Consider the following 16,194-nt stretch of genomic DNA (forward strand, 5'->3'; position numbering starts at 1 on the left):
ACTGACAGGTGTGACAGACTGACAGTCTCTAGGGTTGGGGACTATATCCATCCCCTGGAATTGTGCGATCTTGGAGTGAGTATATAATTAGTATTGGGTTTGGAGGGACAGTCCCCCATACAGGGATGCAGGGGAGGAAAAAATAATGTTTTTGTCTTTTATGTTTAACTTTTTCCATGCAAAGAGGATTTTCCAACCACATGCATAGTACACTGTTGACATTTGCATTGTCAACCTTTTGTGGCTGATATTGTATTTTGATCATAGTAAGTACACCTATATATATATATATATATATATATATATATATATAGATTCACTTTAGAAGCACGAAATACTGAAATATCGAAATTCAGTATTTTGAGCCCATAAAGTGGAATCCTGAGAACAGCAAAAGCTCAGAAGCGCAAAATTCAAAACCTCGAATACCGGAGGTTTTAAATTTTGCGCTTCTGTGGTTTCGCTGTGGTTATGGATTCAGGTAAATGTGTGTGTGTGGGTGTGTGTTATGGGTATTGGGTAGGGGCTGTGGTGTGTGTCAGTGTGTTTTATTGCTGTGATGTGTGTGTGTGCGAGGAGAATGCAGCTTGTATGGTGGTGTTTTGTGTGTGTTTGTGTGTAGTGTGACCTCGGAGTGAGAATATTTAAGTGGAGGGGATGTATAGTAGAGAGCTTGTGTTTATGTATGGGGAGGATGGTGTGTGTGTGTGTGTGTGTGTGTGTGTGTGTGTGTGTGTGTGTGTGTGTGTGTGTGTGTGTGTGTGTGTGTGTGTGTGTGTGTGCATTAGAAGCGTGAAATTCAAAATCTCCGATGTGTGAGATTTTGAATTTCGTGGTTTTGAGTTTTCGTGGTTTCAAAAATTCGACTTTATAGCTTCAAAATACTGAAGTTTAATATTTCAGTATTTCAGGGATATAAAGTGTATCCATATATATATATATATATATATATATATATATATATATACATATATTATGTGTAAGCTTAAGCTCCAATGCCAGTTCAATAGAGTTATAACTTACAGCCAAACAAACATAATAGACGATTGTAAAACAAGGAAACAAGGTGACTGGGCTGAAAACATGCACTGACTAGGAACTGAACCAACCAAATAAATAAAATAAAATTTATTAAAGGTGATTTAGCCCTTTCGTCCTGCTTCCTTTAGGACTTTATTAGAATAAAGAAGTTTCACAAATCAGTCCTTTTATATACTAAAAAACACAATAGTTAACCAATCAGTTACATCAAATGACTGGTGGCTTTTGCATTGATCTCAGTTTACTGGTTTGTTTTTGGATTGGGCTTTTAGTGCACTACCTGTGGAAGGAAGTCTGCTTGCTGAATACTTCTGCAGTGGGGAACATGCTGCGAGAGGAAGCCAGGAAATCTCAGTGAATTTATCTGTTTTAAATGCGGAGGTTCAACACATCCTTGTGGCCAATCATCTGGTTTTGCTGTATAGGAAGGGACGAGCCTTTCCAAAACTGTAAACAGAAGGAATTACTCTTACTCAAGTCATTAGCATGGATTACAAGATTAAATTCCTTCCACTTCTCAGAATTTCCCTTGTTCACAGGAGAGTTTTTGATTATTCCAGTCCGGCAGAGAAGGAGATTTGCATGAAGATCGCACATGACCAAGTCTTAAATAAGGGACTGATTTTGCAAACAGAATTTCAGTGAGTGTGCAAGGAATTTACTGTGAAAGGAGTCATGGTTTTAATAAATGGGATGATTTCAATCATTGGGCAGATTCCCATATGAGTAGTGACATTTTTTGTAACATACTACATATTTTAACAAGAACTTGAAAAAGAATGTCAACAGTATTTTTTCTTTGGAGAAGAAGCTACTTAAATTAGATAATGCATATCTCAAGGAGTACGTTAAAAGAAAGATAGTACTGCAGGGTTTGTGGACATTTAAATTCACAAATGGGTTAGAATATGATGAAGAAATGATTGAGGATTTTATTGATTTATTTGATAAATACGGAATTGAACTTATGCAGTTAATTATAAAGTATAACAAATGAAAATTAATAATTTATTGCATGAAGCTGATAATTTGAATAAGACTATTAAAAATGACTTGTTATTTGATTATTATAAGAATACTTATGATAATGTTTTTCTTAATTGACCAGAAATATGAGAAAATAAGTAAAAATGTTAATTAGAAATTTAAAACAATATGCTGACATGGTAGCCTAGCCTCTTAAGTTTAATGGTAAAAAAAACATCAAAAAATGTTTTTAAAGGATCCTGTTATTGCAAGCATTGAACATGAAGATGTTTTCATAGTTAAGCAAACTAGGAGCCACTAGGAAGTGACAAAAGAATCTATAATATTATAGAAAGTGTTTTTGAAGTAGAAGAATTTCCCCTTTTAGGAAGTTCAGAAAGGCAAAGAAATATTATCAAATATAATTTAGATTTTACATTAGAAAAGGGGGGTGGGAAAGGTCCAGAAAAGGAAAGAGTAAAGCAAAAACATAGATATAGAAGTAGATGAGGATGGAATCATATATACATCTAGAGGGTACCACATTTATAACTACAGTACTGTGACTAGCACACTTGAATATTTTTCTGTATTTGAGAAAGGTTTAAAATGTGTACCATCAGGTAAATTTAACATTAATGATACCGTGATAGAGCTAAAGTCATTTATTAGAAAATTAAATTTGGCTCTTTTATATGACAGCACAGAAAGGGTGAATAGTAGAGAGAAAGGTAATATTTGTAAAAAAAAAAAAAGTCTTTTTAATCCTGTGTTATATTCCACTTTACAAGTTTTTGAAGCAGCCTGTATGGTGGATTTGTACAATTTATCTACCAGTATGAATCTGCATAGAGGGTATAACTTAATGTATAAAATGAAGGAAACCTTGTAAGCTCTTACCTGGGATGCCAATCTTAGAATTATGAAGCCCAATAAGGGTGGAGGGATAGTGATTTTTAATACTATAGATTATTCTTGTGCCATGTTTCCTGTCTTGCATGATAGTTCTACCTATTTACCAATTTCTAGGAATGAAATTAACATTGCAAATCATAGAATAGATTTGTTCCTAGAAGATTTAAGGATTGATGGTAGGACTTCCTGTAAAGTTTATTAGTTTCTGAAAGTTGATAAGCCAAAGGTCTCTCCAATTTTTGGAATCCCAAAAATACACAACAGCATCAAGAATTCACCATTCCGGCCTACTATGGCTGCGAGTGGATCAAAAACCCACCCTATAGCTGTATACATTGATAGGCGTCTCAAATTTATTATGCGTACAAGAACACACATGTTAAGAGACTCCTGGGACTTCCTTGAGAGGCTGTCTTCTGATTTAATTACAGAGAGTGTTGTTTTTTTAACCATCAGTATTGTAGATTTGTTTCCTCCATCCCTTTAGAAGAATGATTAGATCTATTTCAAGAGAGTTTTTCACATTTTGATGTATTGAAAAATGAAGATGTAATTTTGTTGGTAGGACTAGTTAGAGTAGTTTTAGAAAACAATTGTTTACTCTTTGAGAGAGAAACTTTTTGGCAAATTAAGGAGGTTGCCATGGGTGAAAACTTGATTTTACTACGTTGGGAGAAATTATTTGTATTTGTCTCTAAGTTCTATGTTATTATCAAACTATACCTAAGATTCCTGGATGGTATTTTTATAATCTGGGAAGGTTTGGAAGAAGTAATTATTGAATTTGTTAATTATTTAAACAGTACAACTACTTTTTATGATTCACGTACAGTTATGATAAAAATATTAATTATATGGACACATCAAGTTAAATTGTTCATGGAAAATTCAAGTCAAAGGTGTATTGCCAGCCTACTTTTAGTAACTTGTACCTGCCCTTCACCAGTGCCCATCCATTCTCACAGAAATAAAGTCTGGTGAAAGGGCAGTGTATCCAGGCTGCTAGGAAAACATCTGATTATGAGTACATACTAAAGCAGTTTGACTGTATTACTAGTTTATTTGTAGACAAAGGTTATCCCATTGATTTGATTTCTAGTATCAGAAAGGAAATATTGGAAGAATGGGGTAAGGAATACAAACCCCTTTTAGGCAGAGGGTTTTTGACCCTAATCCATATTTGGAAAGGCAGATAGAGAAGAATCTGATAGGAACTTTAATAGGGTGATGGTAGTAGAATTCAACCACTCTGCACCTAAAGTTAAGGGGAGCATGTTGAGATACAACCCTGATTTAGTAGGTATTTTAGGTGCCAATCCCAGATTCTTTGCTAAAACTGGTTGGAACTTGAAGAATTTATTTGAAAGAAAAAATATGAGGAAAGAGAAGGAGATATTAGGTACTAAACAGTGTGGGCGCTGCCATTAATGTTGATATATTTTAGAAAAGGATAGGATCACTTTAGGAAACTCACCTGCTACCGAGGTACTTTTGAACAGAGCTAACTGTGAATCATAAGGTTTAATTTATTTAGTAGTTTGAAAAAATGTAACAGCTTCTTTGTTGGAAAAACAGAAAGAACACTTAAAAAGCAGATATATGAGCATTATTACAGAATTAAAACTAAAAATGTCAACAGTGCTTTTTGCAAGCATTCCCTATCAAAAGCCTTCCACAATGAATTTTTAATTGGCATCCTGGAAAGAGAGAAATTGATCCTAGGGGAGGAGACTATGAAAATGTTTTAGAATATAAAGAGCTTTTATGACAGTTTAGGTTTACCACTTTTATGTTTCATAGTCTAAATGATTCTATTGCTTTGCAACCAGTATCGAAACACAGAGCTGCTAAATTGTAACAATGCGTTGATTTTCTTGTTTTCTTCATTTTTTATTCTATTTATATAGCATTCAGTTTGTTTTAACTTATAATTCATTCTACAATTCATTTTTAACAAAATATATGAGGATGACTTCTTGTACTTTTCTTAAACTATGTGCCTTAGCTATTTAGTTTTAACTGCCACTGGCTGTTTAAGGATTAATTATTTGTTGTAACTGATTGGTTAACTATGTGTTTTTAGTATATAAAAGGATTGGTTTGTGTAACTTCTTTATTCTGATGAAGTCTTAAAAGAAACAGGATGAAAGTGCTAAATCACCTTTAATAAATTTTATTTTATTTATTTGAGTTGGTTCAGTTCCTGGTCAGGGCATGTTTTTATCCCAGTCACCTTGTTTCCTTGTTTTAAGTTGTTTATTGGTGACTTTTGCTTTGATTTCAGTAATAGATGATTGTCAATGAAGAAGGAAAATGAAGGCTAACAGAAAAATATACTACCATTAGGCAGATCAAAATAAGACAGAAATATTTTACCTTTTGAAGGAAACAAAATTAAAGAGATTATGTTTGTCTGATATAAGGTCAACTTTTGGTAGGTATCAAACAGGAGAATAAGGTGAAAAAAATATGTTTGACAATAAGACATATACAAAAGAACACACAGATACTGACAATATTTGTCAAGTTCTTTCTCATTCACGGGAATGTTCAGAGGAAGGAGGATGCATTCCAGTTATTCCAGAAATGTCAAGAGCAACAGAGTAAAACATGAAGATGAAGTTAGTTCAGATACACATAAAACAAGAGTCCTTAATGAGAGGTGCAGCTAATTTTTTTAAATAATTACAGCAAATCCAAAACCTGTTTACCAGATGATATGAAGAAATAAATCTGCATTAAGAATACTAAATAATCAAAATGACCTTACTACTATCATATTGCATGCTGGCATCAATAATTTCAGAACTGAGACATATTTGCATGTAACAAAACAGTGGCCTTCCTATGCAGCCTGATGGAAAAGAAATGAACAGTGACACAATGTAGATAATTATAAGCACACCCTGATGGAAAAGGGAAGACCACTGACATTATGTAGATAATCATAAGCACACCCTGATGGAAAGAGGATGACCACTGACACAATGTATATAATTATAAGCACACCCTGATGGAAAAGGGATGACCACTGACACAATGTAGATAATTATAAGCACACCCTGATGGAAAAGGGAAGACCACTGACACAATGTAGATAATTATAAGCACACCCTGATGGAAAAGGGATGACAATTGACACAATGTAGATAATTATAAGCACACCCTGATGGAAAAGGGATGACCACTGACACAATGTATATAATTATAAGCACACCCTGATGGAAAAGGGATGACCACTGACACAATGTAGATAATTATAAGCACACCCTGATGGAAAAGGGATGACAATTGACACAATGTAGATAATTATAAGCACACCCTGATGGAAAAGGGATGACAATTGACACAATGTAGATAATTATAAGCACACCCTGATGGAAAAGGGATGACCACTGACACAATGTAGATAATTATAAGCACACCCTGATGGAAAAGGGATGACAATTGACACAATGTAGATAATTATAAGCACACCCTGATGGAAAAGGGATGACAATTGACACAATGTAGATAATTATAAGCACACTTTGATGGAAAAAGGATGACCACTGACACAAAGTACATAATTACAAGTTGAGAGTTAGTCTCACAAATACAAGATGTTTAAAAAACAAATTACCTTCATGGCATATAGACATGAAAAACTAGAATTTGATTGGGTATAAGTACAGAAACTTGGTGGAAAACATCATATTTGATAAAAGTGATATTAAGTAGCTGGAGGGCAAATGGATCAACAGAGGGTAGGAGGTGTGTCCATCTTCATAAAGAACATTACTGTAGCAGATGCTATTCCATTTATTTTAAGTAGCATGTTTAATAGTTCAGTAACTATCTTCGGACTAGGTAAGACTGAATTCTCATGGAATTTACCATGCACCCGATTGCCTCATTCAGTACTAATGACATTGTCTTTTTTTCATATTTTGACCAAGGAACCTGGCTTTGAGTGATTTAAACTTCACAAAAAAAAAAAAAAAACATTCTGGAATACTACTGATAGAGAATATCCACACAACAAATTGTTTCTTACCTATTTTATGGAGATAGGATGTGACTGAAATTATTAGTGTGCCTATAAGAAGAGATAGTGTACTGCACAAAGTCTGTATTCCTCATAGAAATATACTTAACAGAACTTAAGGTTAAATCAGACAATGGCCATTGAGTGGGTCTGCTATAAAATATCAGAACATGATTGCTTGGAAATAACATATAGATATAGCTTCCTACATGGGAGTGACTCCCTTTACAATATACCAGTTTCACAGTCACACAACACTGGGTAAAAGGGGAACTCCCCAGCAAAGCATACTGGTCTCAAATTAACATTGATTTTGCATCAGCAAGAGTGAGCAAATGATTTGTGAATAACAATAGCTTGAGGAAACACCGGACAGCTGCCAGGACATTATTAAAACTGGTTCTACAAGTAGGTATCCCAAGCCACACAGAGGAGCCTTGTCAGCAAAATACTTGTATTACACTGGTGCTGATCTATAGTTATCACAAATAATTGGAAATCCTATGGTTTCAATGTCAATGAGATGCGGACTGTCTTTAAAAATAAAAGTTAATCCATTAAAGCTGAACATAGAAGGAGAACTGGGAGGTATAATTCATCAGTCTTCATGTTAGCATTAGTAACCATGTGAATTATTAACAAAAAAATCTAGAACTCACAAGAAACGGAAACTGAATAACTGAAAGTGTTAAAAAGAGAGTATAGTGCTCTGCAGAGAAAGACAAAAAATGTGGTCTTGGATATTATAGGCATGAGAATAACTGAGCAGCTGACTTTAAAAGATTATTTTATAAATACATGAAACCGGTTAGAAGAGTTGAAAGTGACTGCATTCTTTATTATTCAAGGACGTAGTGTGGTCTCATATGTACTACCTACATAAGTAATGAGGGTATGGAAGTGCATATGCAGCCAGTCTACATCAGGGCTTTCAAGAGGACTTAACCTTCTACAAAAAATGTTTTAATGGGTAATAGCAAGTTTCACAATCCCTGTTTTATGTGCAGGACCACTATTAATTATTCAGAGTTTTGGGACTCTAACTATCGAGTCTTGAACTACCAATAGGATGCCTACTTAATAATAGTGAATTATGAGCATGAAGGAGTCCTATGGGAATAAATGTTAACAAAACTAAATTCTTATTTTGTGGTAGGAGATCATCTGCATCTTATTACCATATTTATTCTAACATGATATAGAATGCAGAAGAATTACAAGGCTTTGGGAATACTAGTGGATTGCAAATTAAGTTTTACAGATCACAAATGCAATTTATCAGCATAGTTACAGACGATTACGAATTATTTTATTATTTTATTTATTTACATTTGTTTACTGGGTAATGTCCGACTGGGCAAAGTGCCCTTTTTCAGCGGAGATCCAGGGAGAAAAGCTCCAAAAACATATATATACAAAGGGATATATATAATGCACCATACAATAACATTACAAAATCATACAGAGATACATTGAGAATTTGTATTAAAAACATGCATATTTTTGATGCACTAACATCTTACATTTACTGCATTCTGGGTAGACTTAAATTAAAGCATGTGTGCTCATGTTGATGCTTAGTCGCAAATAAAATATAAAAAACAAGACTGAACAAATCCAGAGCTTTATGACAAGAGCAACTGAAAACATTTGGAGATTAATAGTCATCAAATATTCATAAATCTGAAATTGTTTTCCCTGACTTATTTGGCAGTGTGTGAGGGTGGTCTGATATATATATATATATATATATATATATATATATATATATATATATATATATATATATATATATATATATACTTTAAACATACTTTGGTACTGCAACTAAGTAATATGCTACTGCAAAAGCCTCGATCTGCTAGAGCCCTTAAATAATATATGATACCCTATTAGGCATTCATTTCATGTTTTAATTTAAGGGAATAGGCTCCCATGAAACAAATTTCTCCACAATCATGTATGGTACACTTACTCATGCTGTCATTAAAACACAAAGTAATTATTTTACTTTGGTGCTTTATTCATCTATAAAGGTGCCAAATTATTGTGCTCAAAAATAAGTCAGGTTTCCTGATTCAATAAGATATTTTCTTTCTTCTAGTTAAAGAATAATTTGTCTAACAAATTACTTACCTTTCTAAATGAGACATCTCCATTGTGTGTCAAATAAAAAAAAAACTTTTTGTTACTGAATTTTCATAATCGTATTTTATGCTAGAACCAGTGTGCTCCAGAACAACAGCTTGATCTTTGAACTGTTTTATTCCACAAGATTTTTTTTTCATGAGCACCACAGGATATGCACAACTTGCCCAGAATGTTAGAACCAAAAACTTCCCTAGACCTGATTAACCATTCACTGCCAGTCTTCTGACCCAAGATAGCATGATTCAAAGTTGGAATATAACAATAAGGAGATATAAAAATGTGGGGAGTTTCTTTCTACAAAACTTCATTTTCAGTACTTCAGTTTATTTCATCTAATTTTGTTCAGATGTAGGTTTTGACCTCGTATGCGCAAATAAGCGATATGCCTTTCTTAAGCGATATGCCTTTCTTCTTCTTCTTTTTTTTGTTTGTTTAATAAAACCGTCACTGCTAACATATATTTTATACGACATGTATGTTATACTTCATGCTCACATCTTTACACTTTTCACATACACTTTTCACATGGATTTATACCAAATGTTAAAGGTATCATTATATGGAGAAATGCATGCAAAGGACCCTCTTCTTCTAGATATTTGCCATTGTTTAATAAGATTAACAAACTGTTCAAACATTTTTATTTTGAAAAAGTCACTAAGCATCTGTAAGACAGCTTATAAACTAAAGTTTTATCAGTCATCAGTACCTGCCAGAATTCATGTATAATATTTGATACCTAGCAATATGCTGGAAAAATTAATAACAAATAGCCAATAGGTGTTCAAATTCTGTCTGAAAGTTTGTTTTTTCAACTTCATTTGGCATTCAAAGTCTGACTGTTCCATTGATCTCACCCTTTTTTACAGATTTCTTAAGCACTGCAGGCTCGACAATGATTTTTTGCTGGAATACTTGTGTCTTGGCGCCAGATACAGTTTCAAGTGTGCTGTTATGGTTAAGCCTTAACAAATTTCACAAAGGATCAAGTTTTACAGCTTTTAAGGGTGATACCTCTCACCATGAAGTATTATGTCACAACTTCATGGTTTACATCACTAACTAAATAAATTCCATCACTGTCTCAGACACAAAGTTTCAGCTCCAAATATGTGATATTTGTATCTGTGAGGTAAATTTGACACCCCCACGTTATGCTTTAATTCTTCCAAGACTCTGTGAATGGTATCCCTTACTCCCTCCCATATTAAAAGCAGATAATCTGTAAAGCATAAATATTTCAATGCTTTTCTTAGTGATTTATTGTAATAAGCTCTTTGTCACATTTCTCTGTGAAAAGATTTGCATGTATAGATTTAGCAGTCCAGCCGGTCATCAGATAATACTAATTCTGAAAAGCAAAGTAACAGAGCTATAAACAAAAGTAAATACCTACCACATTTTCATCTCTCTCACTCTCTCTCTCTTTTAACAACATTTTTGCATCTGGAATACTTTAGAAGTCCACTACACAATTCAGTGAAGCACAAAAATCCAGAGATCAACTCTTGAAAATGACAGCATCTGAAACAGAACATCCTGAAATTGTCTGAATGCAATGTTATTAAAGACTAAGATATCATAAACACTTCATATAAAGGTATTACAGTAGTGATACTGTCAGTCTATATGTTCTCTGTGCCCTTCCCACAACCATTATTCACTTATACTCAGTCTGAGGCACCACACCTCAGAAATTAGTGCAATCCCTAATTTCTTAAGAACCTGCAGTAATGCACTAATCTCCACTGCATGGTGACTGTCAAGATGCAGTAATTAAGAAGTAGAGCTGTAGAGGCTGCACAACCTGAATATACATCGTTACATGGATTGAATTCATCTGGTCTGTGCTTTCATATTCAGATTCAACATTTTGGAATAGTGTACTTGACACATTTTCTGTTTCAGGATTTTGGTCTCTGGATTTTCTGATTCAGTGAGATGTGCTTAGGCAGTCTATGGCACTTCTGTATGCAACAGCTACCAAACCTTACTCACTGCTGATGTTTAAGTCCAAAGTGATAACATTTACTATTATGCAAATGCTTTCCTTATGAACTCCTGCATCTTTTTTTCTCATCAAATCAGAGGTATCTTTAAAATAGGGACACTACTTTGATGCATCTGTAATTAATGATCCAGAAGTTTATTGGCCTTTCTGAAACAGAGTCTATATCTGAAAATGTGTTAAAATGAAGGATTAATGACACTCTTATGGACTTCGGGGAGTCCATAAAATGTCACTTACTAGATTTTAAACATTTATTTTCCTTTGATAACCTTTATAAATAGTATCTAATTTGTTCTCTTGTCTATAAAGTCTCTGAGGAACTGTAAAATATGATTGAAATGATAATTTTAGCTATATGTCACACTTGCTGTTCTGCAAATGCCATTTTGAAACAGTAATTTTCGGAAACCTTGATTAATTCTGCAACTGTTCCCCTCTTTTTAACCTTTTCTGTCAGTCAGTTACAATATGCTTTACATACCAACAAAATTAAAACTCAGTTGTCCAGTTTAAGTACAATGCTGTATGTAAATTATTTTCTGCGTCAAATTAAGTGTTATAATTTACGATTGTATATGTGTTAATTCATAGGTTCATAGGTTCATAGGTTCGTACTAGGCTATCTGCCCTAGGGCATTTATAAGCCTAGCCAGAGTGCATGTGGCTTACACCACCCCTTAGGATGAGAATACTATGCCCTTTTAGGGTTTAGTTTACTATGCCTCTGTCTAGTAGTGACACAGAGATGACCCCCGGGGTAAACCTACGATCTCCCATCCACTCGTCGAGATTTCTCTTGAATAGAGTCAGTGAGGGGCTCTGCCTAACATGGACTGGGATTCTGTTCCAGAGTGTAGGGAGCCTCTGGGTTATGAATCTGTCCCTCCAGCACGTTCTATTTATTTCTGTGTTGAGGTTTAAGTCACTTGTTCTCGTGGCTCTGATGGATTTGGATTTTCTGAGGTGGAGCATGTCCATTAATTCAGGATTGGACATGGCCTTGTACGTCAGGCACAGATCACCTCTGAATAGGCGGTATGCGACTGAATAGAGCTGGAGTTTTTTCAGTCGGGCAGCATATGACATATGTTTAAGACCCTTTATCCTCTTGGTGAGGAACTTTTGGGGTCTTTCCAACTGCTGCAGGTGTCGGGTGAGATACATCCCAAATGGGGCATTGTACTCAATCATTGGCCTGATAAGAGAAGAGTACAGGGGCACAATGACCGCTCTTGATCTAGATGTGAAACCCTTCATGATAAGGTGGGCAATATAGAAGGTCTTCCTAACCACTTTGGCAATGTGAGTGTCAAATGAGAGGTTACTGTCAACCTGGGTCCCTAGGTCCCTGATTACCTCTTCCGTACTTAATGGATTACCGCCTATGTAGTAATTTGTCGGTACCTTGTTTTTCCCAAAGGGTATGACTATACATTTTTTGGCATTCAGCTTAAGGCCATGGCTCTGGCACCAATTATCCATTTCTATGAGGCCTCTCTGAAGGATGTTTGTGTCCGCTGGAGTATCAATTATGGCGCCCAGTTTGCAGTCATCTGCGAACTTTGTCAGCCACAATTAACTGCATATATGCATGTTCTTGGTCATATACATTATATTTCTAAGTAAGAACTCATTTAGCTTCTTGGAGGTCAGGTCTTAAGTGAAGAGGGCTACAGAGCCTGCATATCTAACTGGTTAACAAACAAAGTAAACCAACAAATAGGTAAATAAACAAATACATTAACAAATAAAATAAACTAGTAGTATTGTAATATGCATAAATGACCACCGCTGCATTATCTGCATGTTCTACTATTACATTCAAATTATTTAACAGAATTTTTAAGGGAGGCCATTCTGTTTTACTTACATTTACAGGTATAAACCTTATTAATGTCTGATCACTTGAAGACATTTTGAAATGACTTTAAAAAAATTTTAATTATTTCACATAAAATTTAACTTACAGCTAGAGAAAGAAAATCTTTTGCTAAAACTGGGAAACTTGAATTATCTTTTGCTACAGTATTGTGGCACCTTGGGGGATTTACATGGAAAAATGGGCTTAACACGATAAGTGAAATAACCGAGGTGCATGTAGAAAGCAGCACAGTTGTATGAAATACAACATGGTGCAAGGATCTGTTCTGTGATATTAAACAAAAAACCAATGACTGACTGATTACTTTAAGGGATTCTTGAGAGGCACTGGGTATTATTTAAATATTTAATGTTAATGTGGGTGTTTATTCTCACTAAGACTGTTTCACTCTGGTAGCAGAGTCTTTCGACACCTGTTGCAAAATATGTGAATTTGTCGCTGAATTCTGACTGCTGCTGTTATATATAATTTGTCGCGTTAAACTTTAAAAAAAAAAAAAAACAGACAAAGCACCAAAAGACCTTTGACTACCTACCTTTATTGAATCAACATATAAAACAATAGCTTCATAACTTTATTATTCATAACTTAATTTTCTTTGCATATCATCAAAACATCAGTTGACCATCCATCAGGTCAGCGTGCCATCTCTCAACCTTCCCAAATAAGCAGCATCCTCCACCCTCTCACTTTTTCTTGCACATCAGGGAGAGTACAACCACTCACCTTCATCCCAAATCCTCACTTCCATGCAAACACCAGGTGCAAGCAGTGTTCTACCACTCACTTCCACCACTCCAGACTTCCTTACTCCAAAATTCACACGAGAGGGTTGACAGTAGAGGGACAAGCCTGCCCCTCTTCTCCACCCTTGGACCATCCTAACAACTCAAGAAACCTGGGGGGGGCTGGGTGGGTAACAAGATCACACCAAAATGTGCTCTCTAACCAACTCCTAATACTCAAAATACCCTAAGTCCCACCCCTTGCTTACTTCACTTCCTCCCTCCATCCCTCCAGAAATTAACCCTTCCTTGCTCTATCTACATCTATACAGCTTGCTCTGCCTGTTAACCCTTAAAACCCCAATCCTCCCTTATCTACTCATCTACCCCACACTAAAGATGTCCAGTGACAAATTTGTCTAATCCAAACATTATTTGTCCCATGGTTGCTATATGGTTTATGATGCAAAAAGAGATAAATACAGAAAAATCAGATGTTATATTGATAGTGCAGAAGAACGTCAGCATGCAAAAACTAAAGACTCATGCACATACAAAAATATCTAATCTGCAGCTTACAGAAATATCTAGAATTGTACTGGATAGATATTATTCTGTTTCATATATTATGTATGTCAAGTTGCACTTTGAAACTATTATACCAGACAAGTAGAAACATGTTTGGACACATTGTTTTAATAACAAAGTGAGAAGGCCAATGTGACATACTGTCACTAAGGATTTAATCAGTGATTATAATATTACAGATGTGTTCTAGAGCATACTGACTTAAAAGGATAGTCCTAGGATGGCAATACTTAGTGAAACACCACACAGTGAAACTTCACAAATGCTCCAGCTTTATAGAAAATGGAATATTAGCAAATACTGCATTATGACTGACACATCTGCTCCATTTTATTCTGTTAAAACAAGTCTGAGACCACAATGAACATAATAAATGAAGCATAGGAAAGGATATGAGATGGTAGTAGAAACACAGATAATTACCAATTATTGACAGAATATGAAAAATATCAGAGCAATTGTGATGAAAGACTGATTGTAAAGGAAATAGGCCTCATTATACCATGACCCCCCCCATTAATATTCCAAAACATGCACGCTGATTGGCCAGCGTGCACGTTGTAAATCGACTTATACTAATGGAAAAAGGTCCGGTCGCCCGGACTTTTTCCATTAGTATAAGTCTGTTTTTAAAACACTGTCTCGCTATGTTAAAAGAGTTTAACATAGCGGCACAGGTTTAAAAAAAGCAACGGAGATCTCCGTTGCTTTTTTAAAGCTGTCTCGCTATGTTAAACTCCTTTAACATAACGACACAGTGTGTAAAAAGCAATGGAGATCTTGCTTTCTCCGTTGCTTTTTTTTTAAACCTGTCTCGCTATGTTAAATGGGTTTAACATAGCGAGACAGCTTTGAAATAAGCAACTGAGATCTCCATTGCTTATTTTAAAGCTGTCTCGCTATGTTAAACCCATTTAACATAGCGAGACAGGTTTAAAAAAAAAATCAACGGAGAAAGCAAGATCTCCGTTGCTTTTTACTGTTTCGCTATGTTAAATGGGTTTAACATAGCAAGACAGCTTTAAAATAAGTAACGGAGATCTCCGTTGCTTATTTTAAAGCTGTCTCACTATGTTAAACCCATTTAACATAGCAAAACAGTAAAAAGCAATGGAGATCTTGCTTTCTCTGTTGCTTTTGGCCACAGCTCTGATGTACTGCGTAGGCATGCGCAGTACATCAGAACTGCCGCGGATACCAGACAGCTGCGGAAGGGCAGCAAAGAGGCATTATACAATGCCATTATTTAAGAAAAGTAATTATTTCTTTTCTTAAATAATGTCATAGTATAATAGCAATAACCCACTTCTGGGTGTGGGTAATGCGGGATTTTACCCACGGTTGTCTTTGTTTGGTCCCTCGGGACCAAACCACGCCAACCGTGGGTAAATCCCGCATTACCCACACCCAGGCGTGGGTTATTGCTATAATCTACAATAACCCAAGGATGTTTTGGAAAGAAATAACCTCACTGGCAGAATACAATATTTATCAACTACAGAAATGGAAAATTACAACCAAAAGCTGACCACTCAAATGGATATATCAAATGAGTTGGCCAAACCTTGTCAGGCAGGTGGATTATAGACATGCATTGGAAAAGGCATTAACTGAAGCAAAAAAGAAGTATTTATCCCTATGTATAGTGAAGTGGTAAAACCCTATGGAGTGCTTTGTGCAGCTTTTGAAGCCTCATTTTTTACCTGAACATAGACAGGCTACAGGCAACAGAGGTGACACTAGACTCCTTGAGCCCTTTATTACTTTATCTCAGTTAAAAAGTTAGTTGAACAGCAGATTTGCAGCAAGAAGCTGCAGCTGAAAGTAAACATGTATGAAACTCGAATGCCTGGCATTACTGACTGACTGACTGTATTTATCCATGACA

This window comes from Protopterus annectens, chromosome 12.part0, assembly GCF_019279795.1.
Source record: "Protopterus annectens isolate FY-2018-M chromosome 12.part0, PAN1.0, whole genome shotgun sequence".
NCBI lineage: Eukaryota > Metazoa > Chordata > Ceratodontiformes > Protopteridae > Protopterus > Protopterus annectens.